This window comes from Equus caballus, chromosome 31, assembly GCF_041296265.1.
Source record: "Equus caballus isolate H_3958 breed thoroughbred chromosome 31, TB-T2T, whole genome shotgun sequence".
Taxonomy (NCBI): Eukaryota; Metazoa; Chordata; class Mammalia; order Perissodactyla; family Equidae; genus Equus; species Equus caballus.
In genome coordinates, this window is record NC_091714.1 from 19,453,919 (window position 1) to 19,468,211 (window position 14,293).

The 14,293-nt window shown below is 39.4% G+C and overlaps 1 long non-coding RNA gene across 4 annotated transcripts in view; it reads left to right on the plus strand.

Annotated features, from left to right (window-relative positions):
- The window catches only part of LOC111771392 (uncharacterized), a 280,695-nt gene that overhangs the window by 83,553 nt on the left and 182,849 nt on the right, over nt 1-14,293 (plus strand). The window lies entirely within an intron of this gene.

Consider the following 14,293-nt stretch of genomic DNA (forward strand, 5'->3'; position numbering starts at 1 on the left):
GAGTCGGAGGCTTTATTCAATGAAATGAATATATAAGAAGATATGTTAAACATTGAGTACTTTTTTCCCTTCAAAAATTAGATACCAGCTCCATTGTAGCTATAAAGTTCATTGTAAACTTTGGTTAAAAAGTTGCAATCACGTGGTTGAATGCCACCTTTTGCCTATTCTATCTAGATGCATCATATGCTTTTTGGACTTATGGAACAATTTCCCACGGCCCTCGTGTCTTGGGTTGGCCAATGGCAGGCTACTGGGATCAGTTATTTCTCGAAGAGAAAATGGGAAGGACAAGGCTGGATATGCTTTCCAAATTTTTCCTTCAAAACTAATAGGACTGAGTTACTCCTACTGCCTTGAAAGGAAGGAGTGAAGGGGAGCAGAGAGGCTAGGAGAGTTACATGAGTTGGCTGCCCTCCCTGTGGAAGGAAGCCTGCAGCGTGGGCAGAAGCAGCCCTCCTGTCACGAGGAGGAAGCCTTTCTGCCTACAGTTTGTGAGTCGTGCTTATGCTCTGCCGACGAGTAACGAAATTATGTGGTCATCCAGCCGTGGTCGTATTCAAAGAAAGGCAGAAGATAACAAATGGATTCCTATTAGCAGGGATGCAGTGACTTCTCCTTGACTGAAGAATTAACTATTAGAGGCAGAAAATGTTATTTCACAGAGGTTGAATCCTGATGAACCGAAAGATATTCCAAGTACTGAAGATTTTACCTTGAGGCCATTCTAGCTTGAACAGGCTTTGAATGGATCAGCTGGACCAGATGCATTTTTTTTTTTTTGCTTGGTCATTAGATTTTTGTATTACTGCAGTGACAAATAAAATAAAAATCATTTCAGAAGAAGAAGTTCATTAGACTTCAGCATTTTGATTATGAGTAACCTACTTTTTACTGTGATTTAAATATGAATTTAAACACTGCCAAACAGAAAGAGGAAATACTAAACTTCTGGTTACTTATGATGTAGGACTAAAACCTCTTTTTTAAAATAAGTGAAAAGAAAGTGAACATATTAAGTTTTGGAGATCAAAGCTTTAATACATTAAAAGTTGATATATAATCCCAATTTTATCCCATTAATAATAATGTTGATTAGCTCAATTTTGGAGCGTAATATTTTTTCCCTTATATCTGTTATTTCTCATGGCTGTGTTCCATGGCCAAAGGTTTTATTCTCCTAATCTCATACAGATATCTCAGAATGCATCTCACTGGTCATAAGAGGACAAAAAAAGAGGAAAGGGCAGGCATCATGTGTAATAGAAAAGCATGAGGCCTGGAGTTGGTTGGGAAGCTTACTCTACTACTCTGGGTGCTCCTTCCAGCAGCCACAGAGCTTCTCAGGGCCGGAGTTCTGTTGGGTAAGGCTTTTAGTAGCTCCACGAAGTAGGAATAACTGCCATCATCGGATTACGACTGTCAAAATTAAAATGGCCAGGTATGTGACTGTGCTTTCCCAACTCTAAAATGCCAAATAATGGAGATGATGTATTATGAATCCATTATTGAAAATTCAGCATGATTCATAAAGTGGGCAAGATGCGTTAAAACACCCATGCTCCCAACGTGGTATAGTTCACTTGCGTTAACTTCATAACCAACATGGAGAGTAATAACCAAGAAACACATTACTTGAAAATTATTGCCAAAAACACTAGGTACATAGGAAACTGGGATCACTAAGAGGAAAACCTCTGGGGCAACTTTGATGCTGCTAATTGGCCACTGGAACCATTACACACTTAGCTATGGTCTTCATAGGTGGCACGCAGGGTGGTAGCATAGAAAAATGTTAATATGATTAAAATTGAGCAAGAAGAGAGAAATGCCAGTGGGTAGCGTTAAGTGTAAGATTTTTTTCTAGGTACTGTCAGGGAAATCCTTGTGCTTGCTACTCTTCTAAAAAGAGAGAGGAGAGTAAGTGAGGGAAAGCATGCACACCATTTTATCCTTCAAAAATGCATCTTTTCGTTCATACGGAGTAATCAGATACCACTGACTGTGCCTGGCTCACAAATCATTTGCAAATTGCCTGGCCACCACTCACCTTGTTTCATCCTTGTCTACACAGTTGTCAGCCATCAGAACCACCTACAACGGCTTCCACTCAAATAGCAGGGTTACTAACAAATCTCCTCGAAGTGAAAATAAATGTGCGCAGTCGGGTAACACCCTGTCTTTCTCCCCCTTCCCCATGGCTGGGGCCCATCTGGCAGGAAGCATCATGCTGTCCAGATGGTGGCCACTTCTCTGCTCCTGCCTGAGCACAGTCTCTGCCAAGGCACCGAGCGCCAGTTTTCCGGTGAGAATCTGCTTGCAGGAAGATAGTTGCCTGGATTATGTCACCTCCTTTGTAGTCTACAAACTGGGGCTATAGTGAAACAAGTATGAGGGCCAGAGAAGAGGGAGGGGGCAGGCAGAGATGAAGTTTGTATGAAAAGAGGGAATTATCTGGGAAATGGGATGCACTCACTCACCTGTGTAAGCTTCGGTAAGTTATTTGAACTCTCCGGACTTGAGATATCTCATCTCTAAAATAAAACAGTTGAACTGAATGATTATCTGTCACTCCTCATCTCTAACATTTCTAAAATCTTGTGGCCATTTAGTGTATATGCTTCAGGAGGGTGCCTCTGAGTAAGATCCATTCTGCATTACAGTGATGACTATACCATGGCCAGCCAGCAATTTGGGGGAGGAATAAACAAGTTTCAGAAATATGTGGGAGGTAGCTTCTTTATAGCAAAACTAGGTCTGCCTGATGAAACATTTCAGTGAGATCCTAATTTCAGACTGTCACGTTCTTTAATGTTGAGAAGAGTTTTCTGGGCAAGTGCAGATTTCGTATCTAATTCATATTGTGTTTTTGATGCAGGAAAATATGATTTGCTGGGTTTCTACTGTAAATCAGGCATTGAGGACATTGTGGTGAATAATTTTGAGCCTAATGTTCATGGAAGAGGCGGTGCAATGGCCCACACCAGCCAACCGCAGGCAATCTTTCCACAGAGTGCCAAATTATTATATACGCCCTTCAAATATTTTTACTGAGGTGGAGGCCATTCTGAAAGGCCCTCAGAAGGGTCTTACCTCATCTTGTCTCCCTACTCTGGCCATCAGAGCACTGGGAGAGCGCTGGGCAGGTTCTGCACCTGTCCAAGCTTCCGAAGTTCCAGAGGGGGAAACTGAAGCAGTGTCATCTGGCTCTGGGCTCTGGTTCAACTCCACTCTATGCGGTGTGGCTATAAATATTTCTTTGTAGATCCTGTTATCTACTACATAAAAATGTAGAAATCGAGAAAAATACTTGAAGTAAAAAGAGACCGCTGCTTTGATATTGAACTTATTCTTATCCAAATTATGAATCATTCCTCCATCAATATATATTTAATAACTGTTTTGAATATACAAGAACACTGAATATTATGTCATGATCTACCCACTTTTCCGTTCCATTTAAAGTTTCAGCTTGAGAGGGTGGTGTGGGTAGAGTTTTTCAGAAAACCTTTGTTTTTTCTCTTTGAGTATGTTGGAGTTCTGCATATAATTCTCTATTAAAATGGGTGACGGTCTTTTGCTTCCTGTACTTTTCATAGGACAGACGTTTGTTTTCCCTGTGGCATATACTGTGTTGTGCACAGGAATAACCCAGGACACAAGAGTCATATAAGGCTTAAAGCTAGGGACCTTCAGGTGTCTGGGTGTTTTCGTCTCTACTCAGGCTGCCACAGGCTGAGTAGCTTAAACAACAGAAACTTATTTTCTCACGGTTCTGGAACCTAGAAGTCCAAGATCAAGGTTCTAGCTATTCACTTTCCGATGAGGATTCTCTTTCTAGCTTTCTGATGACTGCCTTCTCACTATGGCCTCACGTGGCCTGTGGGGAAAAAGAGGGATCTCTCTGGTGTCTCTTCATTAAGGACACTACTCCTGTTACATCAGTGCCCCATCTTTCGGAACTTATTTAACCATACTTACTTCCTTAGAGGGCCCATCTCCAAATACGGCCACACTTCAAAATATGACTTTGGGGTTGGGGGGGGGGCAGGATGCAAACATTTAGTCCATAACAAGAAAATTAGAGATTCTCAGGGGATGCATAGTGTAGGATTGCAGGTGATATAGCTTAGTGGTTAAAGAGTATAGTCTGGATTCAGTCACATCTTAGCTTGATTTCTGGTTTTGTCACTTACTGTGTGACCTTGGGCAAGTTCATTTGGAAATCATTTGTTAAATATATTTTGAGTATCTGCTGGGTCCTATGCTGGGAGCTGGTCATAGAGCTGTAGATATGACAGAAATAAACAGTACTGTCCATGTTAGATCCCTTGAAGAGTAGATGGAGCATGGAAAGTATTTGGTAAATGGTAGTTAGTTTCTAAGATTTCCTTGTTGGTCTGAGTATAGAAGATACAGGTCTTTTTTTGTTTCTACTCGTTTGGAATTCCCAGGAAGTGAGTCAGTCTCCCAGTGGGACTCTGCTTTTGCAAACATTATGCAGTTTCTACAGGCAGAATTGACATCTCTAAGGTTTCTAAGTATGTGCATGTATGTGTGTGTATGAGGGGGCATGTGTGTAGGTGGGAAGAAAAAGTCTGGTCTAAGACCACATGAGAAATACCACTGGATGTAGACTGCAAACACTGGGCACTGACTGGTGAGGCTTAACCGTCGCAGACTGTTCCACAGGAGTGATGGTTCCCTGATGGTCTCTTGAAGTCACCCACTGTCTCTGAAATTCTTCCAGGTATAGGATAAGCTACAAAGGGCTTCTCTAATTGGCATTCTATCTGGATTTGCCCAGTCTGCTTTGTGGGGTCTCTTCAACTCTGGGATTATCAAAAAGTCAGGATGTCAATGTAGTAACCAATCCAGCAGGTAACATATTTCTCTTCCCCACTCAACAAATAAATGCATATACTTATGTGCGCACACTTATGTGAGCTTGTTCAAACATGCACACACATACATATATACTTTTTTAAACCTATGATGGGGATTTGGAGGTATAAGAGCATTGAGAGGGTAAATATTAATTTTGTTTTCTTCTAAGGAAGAAGAAAGTTTCATCTGTGTCCTCTTATTGTTTAGAATCACAGATAACATCTTTTAATTCTTTATTGACTTTTAAATTAATTTGTTATCAGAACAATCTAAAGGCATCTTAAAAGCTATCCTCTAGAATCTTCCATTATACTCCAAGTACAACCACTGATTTAGAGCTTTGTCAATCACTTGAAGTTAAGTTAATTCTGGTGCCATCAGAATGTTGCAGAAAGAGCAACTGGCTGAGAGTTGAGAGGTTGGGTCCTAGTGTTTGGACAGCCCCAAGCCAGTAAATACCTTGAGAAAGACACCAACTGCTTCTCCTAGAAGAAGGCTTTAATCTTTCAGTTCAATTCATCTTTCTGGGACTTAGTCTTATTTGTGAAGTGAAGGTGTTAGAGAAGATGACCTGAAATGCTCTTTCTATTTGATCCTTAAAAATCTCCAGGTGAAAATGCCAAAGATATGCTAAGTGCTTTATATGCATTTTACCACTTAATCTTCATGATGACCCCTATCACTTACATTTACAAACAAAAGCCTAGAGACGCTTAAGAAGTTTGCCTTGAGATCTCAAGGCTAATAAGTGGTGGCCATCCCCAGCCTAAATTCTTAGCTGTCATCCCAGTCAATAAATTAAGATAGCCTCCTATGCTCAGATTTGGCTGTGGCACTGTGAGAGGACACCATCACACATAAGATAGATTCTTCCCTATTTCTATGAGTTAAGGTCAAATTTGGGAAACAAACATACAAACTACACAAAAATACATGAAGCAATTTAGTTCTAACTATGTGTTGCTATCTAAACAATAGTTTGGTAAAAGGAGAAAGAAGTTTAGGCTTGAAATCTCCAAGATGGGGATGGGATTGGGGAGGTCTTCAAACATGGGTAGGATCTGAATAAACAAAGGAGACACAGAGGAACCCTAGACTGTGAATATGTCAAGAACAAAGGCAAGATGGTACAGGCAGTGGGGAGGGTTTGTGTGAGTATGAGGCCTGCACTGGGAAATTAACTTGAAAGATACAGAGCTGGTCTAGGTATAAGAGACCTTTCAAACCTTTGGAAGGGAAGTTAGGAATTGTGGGTGAGTTTAAAGCAGGGAAGGAACCTGAGCATATAGGTTTTCATGGGTTTGGCCAAGCAGTGTATGCAGGGGACAGAGAGAGAAACTGTGGTCGATTTGTGGACTTGGACTAGAGAATAGGAAAAGGAAAGAAAAGGAATTCCTTCTGAATGATGTTTGAAGGACAAAATTAGACTTTGGGACAATTTAGTTATAGGAGATACAAGAAAAGAAAACATCAAAGATGATATTTTTTATCATTTATTTTAAATTTTTTACTGGATTTCTAATAAATGTTAACATTGCCATATTATTCTGTTTAAGAAATAAGAAGGAATTTGTGAATGAAGGAAAACAAAGAGGGGAGACCTGTAGAACATTTTGGGAGCTGGGACCCACTTAATGGAAAAGGACGTTTGAAGAAGAAAGATATCTAATATTCAGGTTTTTTTGCGGGGGGGGGGGGAGGGTGGTGGTGTGCATGGACATGTGCATTGCTATGATATAAACTCCTTCTGTTATTCCAAAAACTTATGTGAAATCTGCTATACATAAAAGGATTTCTGAAGGCTTCTTTTTGTTTCTTTGTTTCCTTTTTGTTTTTGGTGTAAATGGTGAATTACTCATATGGTAGATATTGTGTAGAACTTAACAGTTTATGAAGACTGTGAGATGAACCATACACTGAGCTAATCTAGCAGAAATAAGAGTTTGGAGGTAGGTCATAACAAGGGAACCTACCCTCCCCACCCAAACACACGTTCCCATCTTACCTCCTACTTAAGGCTTGCGTTAGACTTTCAATACAACGTGGAATGGAAATTAGTCCAATCTTACCTAGATTTGAAAGGAAAAAGATGACCATAGCTGATGAATGCATTACATATGGAACTGTAATCAAGAAAATTAGAAAGGAAAGTCAAATCTATTAAAAGCAATCTAAATGAAGTGGGACGGTTCTAGTCCTATGAGATCCATTCATAGCATAATTACTAATGGATTGGTTTATTTAAATTATCTTTTATGTCCCTTTGTAAAGCTCCATGGAATCCTCAAAAATGAGGAAGCTGGGACAGAGACAAATTCTTTTAGAGCACTTTCTGCCAGGTTTTCAGGAAACTTTGTATTTGATAGTCGACATTTATTGAATACCAGTTACCTAAATTGGGGCATTATGCTTGGTGTTAAAGGAACATTGTGGTCTCTGACATTGAGACACAGAGTTTGCTTCAGACACATGGGGTCATTTTCTATTGTGAGAGAGGATATTATGAATCTCAGCTTCTGAAAGGACCTTAGACTACTTGTGCTACTCTTATACTACTTAACAATTCTTATACTACTAAAGAAACTTACACTCTTTATACTACTCTTTTCCAAATCTGCAATTTTTTCTATATCAAGAGAAGATGTTCCAGCAGCACACTTTAGCTTCTGTTTTTAACTTAAATCTGAAAAAATGTCTTAAAACTTTTTCAACTGATTTAGAAAGCTGGAAAAATTACTAAATCAGATTCGGATTTGCAAGCTATTGAGTTTTATTCCTATGCTTCATTGGTAAATATATTCTCCATGACCATTTGCCCAAATGATACATTCAGTACAAGGCAGCTGTACGATTTCATTTGCAGAACAAAACTATCATAGACTGGCACAAGATTGAGATTGTCTAGTCTGACCATCATCCCCACAAATTTTTCATTCATTCTAAACCTTCAAGAAGGAGAAACTTGCTCCCTCAGAGGCAGCCTAGGACATCATTGGAAAGCTTGGACTATGTAAAAGGTTCTAAATTGAGTTGAAATCTATCTGCCTGTAACTTCTGTTTATTTATACAAGTTGATTATTTAGAAATACAAACAGAATAGGATAATCCCATTTCATAATAGAGCCCTGAAATATTTGAAGCTTTTATCATGTTTAACCAACTCCCATCCTTCTCTTCTCATTCCCTGTGTATCCTCTTCCCTCAGCTAAAAGTGCCCATTTTCTTCTTCCATTCTTCATACGATATGATTTGAAGGTTCTGTCATCGATTAAAACAAATTCAGTGTGCCTTTACCCTTCTTCATTGTCATAATTAAGACACAATATTTCAAAGGTCATTCATTCATTCAAGAAAATATTTACTGAGTATCCCATAAGTCAGGGCACTGTGCTCGATACTGGGGATAAAGCAGTGAACACAATAGATTAAAATACTTATCTTCATGGAACGTACATTTAAGTGGGAAGACAGAAAATATTTGAGATAAATAATATAAAGTAACTCAGTGATAAGTGTTTGGAGAGAAAAATACAGCTGGATGGAGATATAAGATGTAGGTGGGTGAATGGTATTATAGTCGTTGGCTAAGATGACCAAGAAAGTCCTCACTGAGAAGGTAAGTATGTTAGTCTGGGTCTCCAGAGAAACAGAATCAATAGGATATAAGGATATGTTTCCCCTTCTATCTATCTATCAAGAGATTTATAAAAGGAATTGACTCACGTGGCTATGGAGGCTGAGAAGTACCATGACCTGTAGTTGGCAAGTTGGAGACCCAGAAGAGCCGATGGTGTAAACTCCAGTCTGACTCCAGGTCCAAGTCCAGTTCCAAAGGCAGGAGGAGCTCAAGGACAATCAGGCAGAGAGAGTGAATTCTCCCTCACTCAGCCTTTTTCTTCTATTCAGGCCTCCAATGGCTAGGATAAGGCCCACCCCCATTGGGGAGGGTCATCTGATTTACTTGATCCACCTATTCAAATATTAATCTCATGTAGAAATACCCTCACAGACATACCCAGAATAATGTTTTACCAAATATCCGGCCACCCTGTGGCCCAGTCAAGTTGACACATAAAATTAACCATCACACTAAGATTTGAATAGAGACTTAAGAAAGTGAAGAAATGAATTATGTGAGTATCTGGAGGAAAAGAATTCCAGACAGAGAAAACAGAAAGTTAAAAGGCCCTGAGGCAGAGGCAAGGCTGGTATATTCAAAGAACAGCTAGGAGATCAGTGTGGCTGGAAAAGGATAAGCTGGAGGTGAAGAAGATGAAGTCACAATGCGATCAGATTATTAAGGACTTCAGCTATTACCTTGAGAGCAATGAGGAACCATCAGAACAATTGGAGCAGAACAGTGACCTGATGTTATTTTTAGCAAAAACATTCTGGTTGCTGGTGGTGTTTAGACAGAAAGCAAAGCAGCATGAGGACCAGTTAGGGGGCTATTGTAGCAATCTAGGCAGGACACAATGGTGGGGTGTGGACCATGAGGTGGCACTGGAATTGGTGAGAAACAGTTGAATTCTGGATACTGTTTGAAGCCAAAGTTGACAAGATTTGCTAATGGATCAGATGTGGGTTGTGAAAGATGAAGTGGTGTCAAGGATAACTTTAAGGTTTTTAGTCTGAGTTTCCATTTACTGAGATAAGAATGTCTGGGTGAGGAGGTGGTTAGTGGATGACAATCAGTTCAGCTTTAAATTTGTCAAGTTTGAGATGCCCAATGCCATCCAAGTGGAGGTTGGGGTTGGAGATAGACATCTGAGAATTATCAGCACATAGATGGGATTTAAATAGAGGAGGTTGGATGATATCACCAACAGAGACAGTGATGTTACAGAAGAGGTCAAAAGACAGCCCTGAGACCCCTGGGTGGATGACCCACACAGAATCAGAGAGAAAGCCTCTTATCTTCTTATATATCCTCTTGTTCTAAAGCCCCCTAAGATCACTTTAGTCGTTAGGGAAGCTCCCCCATACTGTGAACTTGTACTGTGCTTTCTATTTCTGACTTTTCCCATTCCATCTTCTGAGTTTTTCTTATGTGTGCTACTGCTAAATTGCATCCTCTTCTCCCTGCCACCCTGATCTTGCATAAGCACATGGACTCCCACCAAAATTTGATTTGAATGCTAAGACTGATGATACTACACACACACACACACACACACACACACACGTCAAGAGGATACAAAAAACGTTTATTACTTACATAATTAAAGTCTCTTAGGAGATTAGGGCAGGCCTCTCAAGCAGGTCTGAAATGGCTTGAGAAAGCAAGGAAAGGAGACTGGCTCCTGGTTTTTATTTTGGTTAGAGGTTGGGGCTGTGAGGATTCCCATGCCCAGGCAGGGGCTTGTGTGGTTTGAATCTCTTGTCCAAGCTAAAGAAAGGAGCACCCAGAATTTCTTAAAAGCTTGCCCAGATGTGGGGAGAAACGGGAAGAGAGAGGGGTGAAGATTAAAATATGTCAGTAGTCAAGCATCAAAAAATAGAGTCAGACTTCTTGTTATTATCCCGTTTTTGTGCCATTAATATTTTGGACTTGCATTCTTAACTCAGTCTTGTTAAGTTCAGTCCATTTTTCCAAGCCACCAAAATCCTTTTTGGTCCCAATTCTGCTGAGTAGTGTTTTTCAATACTACCAAGTCATTTATCATTGGAAAATACAATGACTATAACCCCCAAATCTTTAATGATTAATAAAAATGTTGAACATCGCAAAGCATTGTTGCATCCATCTCAGCTATTTCCTCCAGTTTGGCATAAACCATTAATGTCATTCAATGTAGCCAATGGCTGACTCCCGAAATTAAACTAGCATCCAAACCTGATTATTTCAGCTTGTCTCAAAAACATTCTGATCAAATCATGAACAACGTGAACCCTCTTGTGTAAGGCCAGATGACCTACCAGATTAATAATGATTTATCATATCAATAATGCTATCAAAAGAGGAAATGTGGTTGTATTTACTTTTTGGTCAGCCACTCAGAATGCTGCCAGGAAACAACCACACCTCTCTGTAGATTTTTGAGTTTGCCGTTTTTGTTCTTTCATCTATTTCTAGTCTTCTAATACTGTTTTTAGTACCCAGAATCTCAATTGCAAATTATTTTTGTAATATGGTTTTTAATTCCTCATTATCAGCAGATATGAATTCATTTAAGTGCTGACCAATAAAGTCTTTACCCTTATTGGGCTTCAATTTCTTCCTAATAGTATTTAGCCTCAAATTCGTGGCTTCTCTTGCTCCAAATAAAACTATAAGTTACTTTGGTATTTTAATTTTTTTCTCAAATCTCAGCTCACTTGGGACCTTCATCTCCCTGACATGAGTCTTACTGGCCCTACCATTCTCATATTCAATGTTCATTTGTTCATTCATTCACTCATTTGACAATGCTTCTTGACTATTGCCGTGTTCTTGGCACTGCATTACCAAAATGATGAACAAAATAGATACGGATATTTCTCAGTTGTATTTTTTTCTTTTTAAAATATCTGTAGCTACAGTTTTTTTTGGTTTTCTTTCCACTTTCCTCCTCATTTTATCATTTGCAGTTGCTCTCAAAATTGCATTTTTGAGAACATCATAACACTTTTGAGTCATAATCTCTTTAGGAGTCTCATGCCATGAATAATGCATATCTTTTCTCTAAACATTTTGAAGACACTCACATAGTCTAGAGTGTACGATTCATGCTCCCTGGTCTTCTTTCCCTTGGAAAAATAAAATTCAAGATAACACAGTCAGTTTCTTTTAAAGTCCATATTACTTTGACTTTACCAAGTAATTCTTCTTCTTGTCAGAACTAGGTCCCAAGTGGTCACTTCCTCCAGTTGTTTCCTTGTTTCTTTAGCGATTAAATTATCATTAATGATATTCAAGCACCTGTTACATGGTTGGCTTTTAGCCAAATAAAATGTTTAGTCTATTCTTGGACTGCTGATAAGGACAGGAATCTCCCCTCTCTTGTTCACCCCTAATTCCTGCACCATGGCGGGTGCTCCATAAGGACCATCATTTTTATTATTACGTACTCAGTGCTCTCCAGGGCACTTCCGTTTTCAGGAAATGGAGATTTCCATGCAGATATTAATCTTCTTGACTTTTAGCACTACTCATTTCTCCTCTTCAAAATCTGTTTCTTTTGAGAAAGACAAGTCTTTCTATCATCATGTTCTAATTTAGAGGGTAATTTCATCACATTTTAGAGATTCGTTTTTAATATATTCATTCATTCAACTAATATTTATTTAGTACCTATATAATAATAGCAATAACAATAACTAAGCTATTGAACGTGAACTCAGTCACTTTTTAAAGCACTTTACACAAGTTAATGAATGTCATCTTTAGAATCCAGCTGAGACACAGAGATATTAAGAAAAATTTCCAATGTCACATAGATTTTAAGAGGAGGAGTGTGGCAGTATTCTGGGTACTGATGATTCAGTAATGGACAAAATGGAGAACATGCCTTTTCTTAGGGAATTTACATTCCAGGAAGGAATGCAAATGGTAAATAAATAAACAAGATACTCTCAGGTAATAGGTACTATGAAGAAAAATAAACATTGGAATTTGATGGAGAGCGACTGGAGAAGGATAACAACTTTCATGAGATGGTCATGGAAGGTCTCTCTGGAGAGGTGGCTTTGTGACTTTCAGCTGCGAGTAGAAAAAAAAAACTGAACACAAAATACTTTAAGCAATGGAGGAATTTGTTATCTTACATAAAAAGATGACTTAAGGTAGAAGGACTCTAGGATTGTCATTTTTTTTTTTTTTACTCATTTCTTGTTTTTCTTTTTTTTTTTTTTAAGGATTGGCACCTGGACTATCAACTGTTGCCAATCTTTCCTTTTTTTTTCCTGCTTTATCTCCCCAACCCGCACCCCCCCCCCCCCCCCCCCGTACATAGCTGTATATCTTAGTTGCAGTTCCTTCTAGTTGTGGGATGTGGGACGCCGCCTCAACGTGGCCTGACGAGCGGTGCGATGTCCGAACCCAGGATCCAAGCCCTGGGCCACCGCAGCGGAGCACGCGAACTTAACCACTTGGCCGCAGAGCCGGCCCCTAGGATTATTTAAGCAAAGGCTAATGGTTGTAAGAGAACATCAGTTCTTACATGCCCATCTCAGCATGTGGACTAGCTACCTCCTTGCTTGCAAGATGGTTGCCTTACTTCTACGCATCCCATCCTTGCACACCTTAAGCAAAGTCCGTAGGTAAAAAGAGACAGTTTCTTCCCATAGATCTCTTTTTTATCAGCAAGAAACTCTGTTCCCGGAGACTTCGCATAACATTTTATTGTCCAAAATTTTGTCACCTGCATGGGAAATGAAATGACCATGACTGGCCTACAGTCTAAGACTTAGTATAATTCAGATTCGGCACCTGGAGCTTGGGTTTTGGTCACGTTTCTTAAGTACAAGAACGACCAGAGAAGGTGAAACAACCAAAAAATTAGGGAGAAAAGAGGGAATAGATTTGGATAGAAAACCACTAATGCCTATACTAAGCTGAGTCCTGAGGAATGAGGAGTCAACTATGTGAAGGGCTAGGGGAAAGAGTATTCCAGAGAAAGGAGCAGCAGGTGGAAGTCCTTGAGAGTAGGAACTAGGTCAGTACGTTCAAAAAACAGAAAGACATGGAGTTGAAGCACAGCGCTACAAGAGAGAGGGGCATGGAAGGAGGTGAGAAGGGAAATGTACAGTGTTTAAGAATCTAGGTTCAAGACTCCTTTTCTTTTGGAACCTCGCCTCTAGTGCTTTAGGTTCAAATAACAGAACTGCCATTTATTATTTATTTGGCTTTGCACACATTAGCTAACCTATCTGTGTTGCAGTTTCTGTGTCTTTAAAGTGGGTATAAATAATAACCCACTACTCATGGAATTATTGAAGGATGAAAAACAAAACATAAACAACAATTAGAACAAGGCCTGGAATATGTATGTGCTAAATAAATGTTAGCTTATTATGCTATTATTATTATGTCATTGGTTCAGAGTTCAGATCATGCAGGGTCTCGTAGACCATACAAGATATTTTGATTTTGTTCAAATTAAATTGTAGAGTCATTGGGGTTTTTAATGCAGGGAGTCAACTAATATGATTTGAAATTTTAAAGTTTTTTTTTTTCTGCTGCAGAGAATGGGGGAGGGGAAGAGTTCATGCAGCATAGTCAGTAGGACTTTGTCATAACTTACATCAGGTAGGTTTGATTAGGGTGAAAGCATTGGGGAGGGAGACAGAGCTAGCAGAATTTGTTAACAACTTATATTTGAGTTTGCGGTTAAGGGAAATAAAAGATTCTGAATATTTGACTTGGAAAATTGGGGAAATGGTGACATTCTTTATTAGGGGGGTCTGCGGGATTCACAAAATTGCC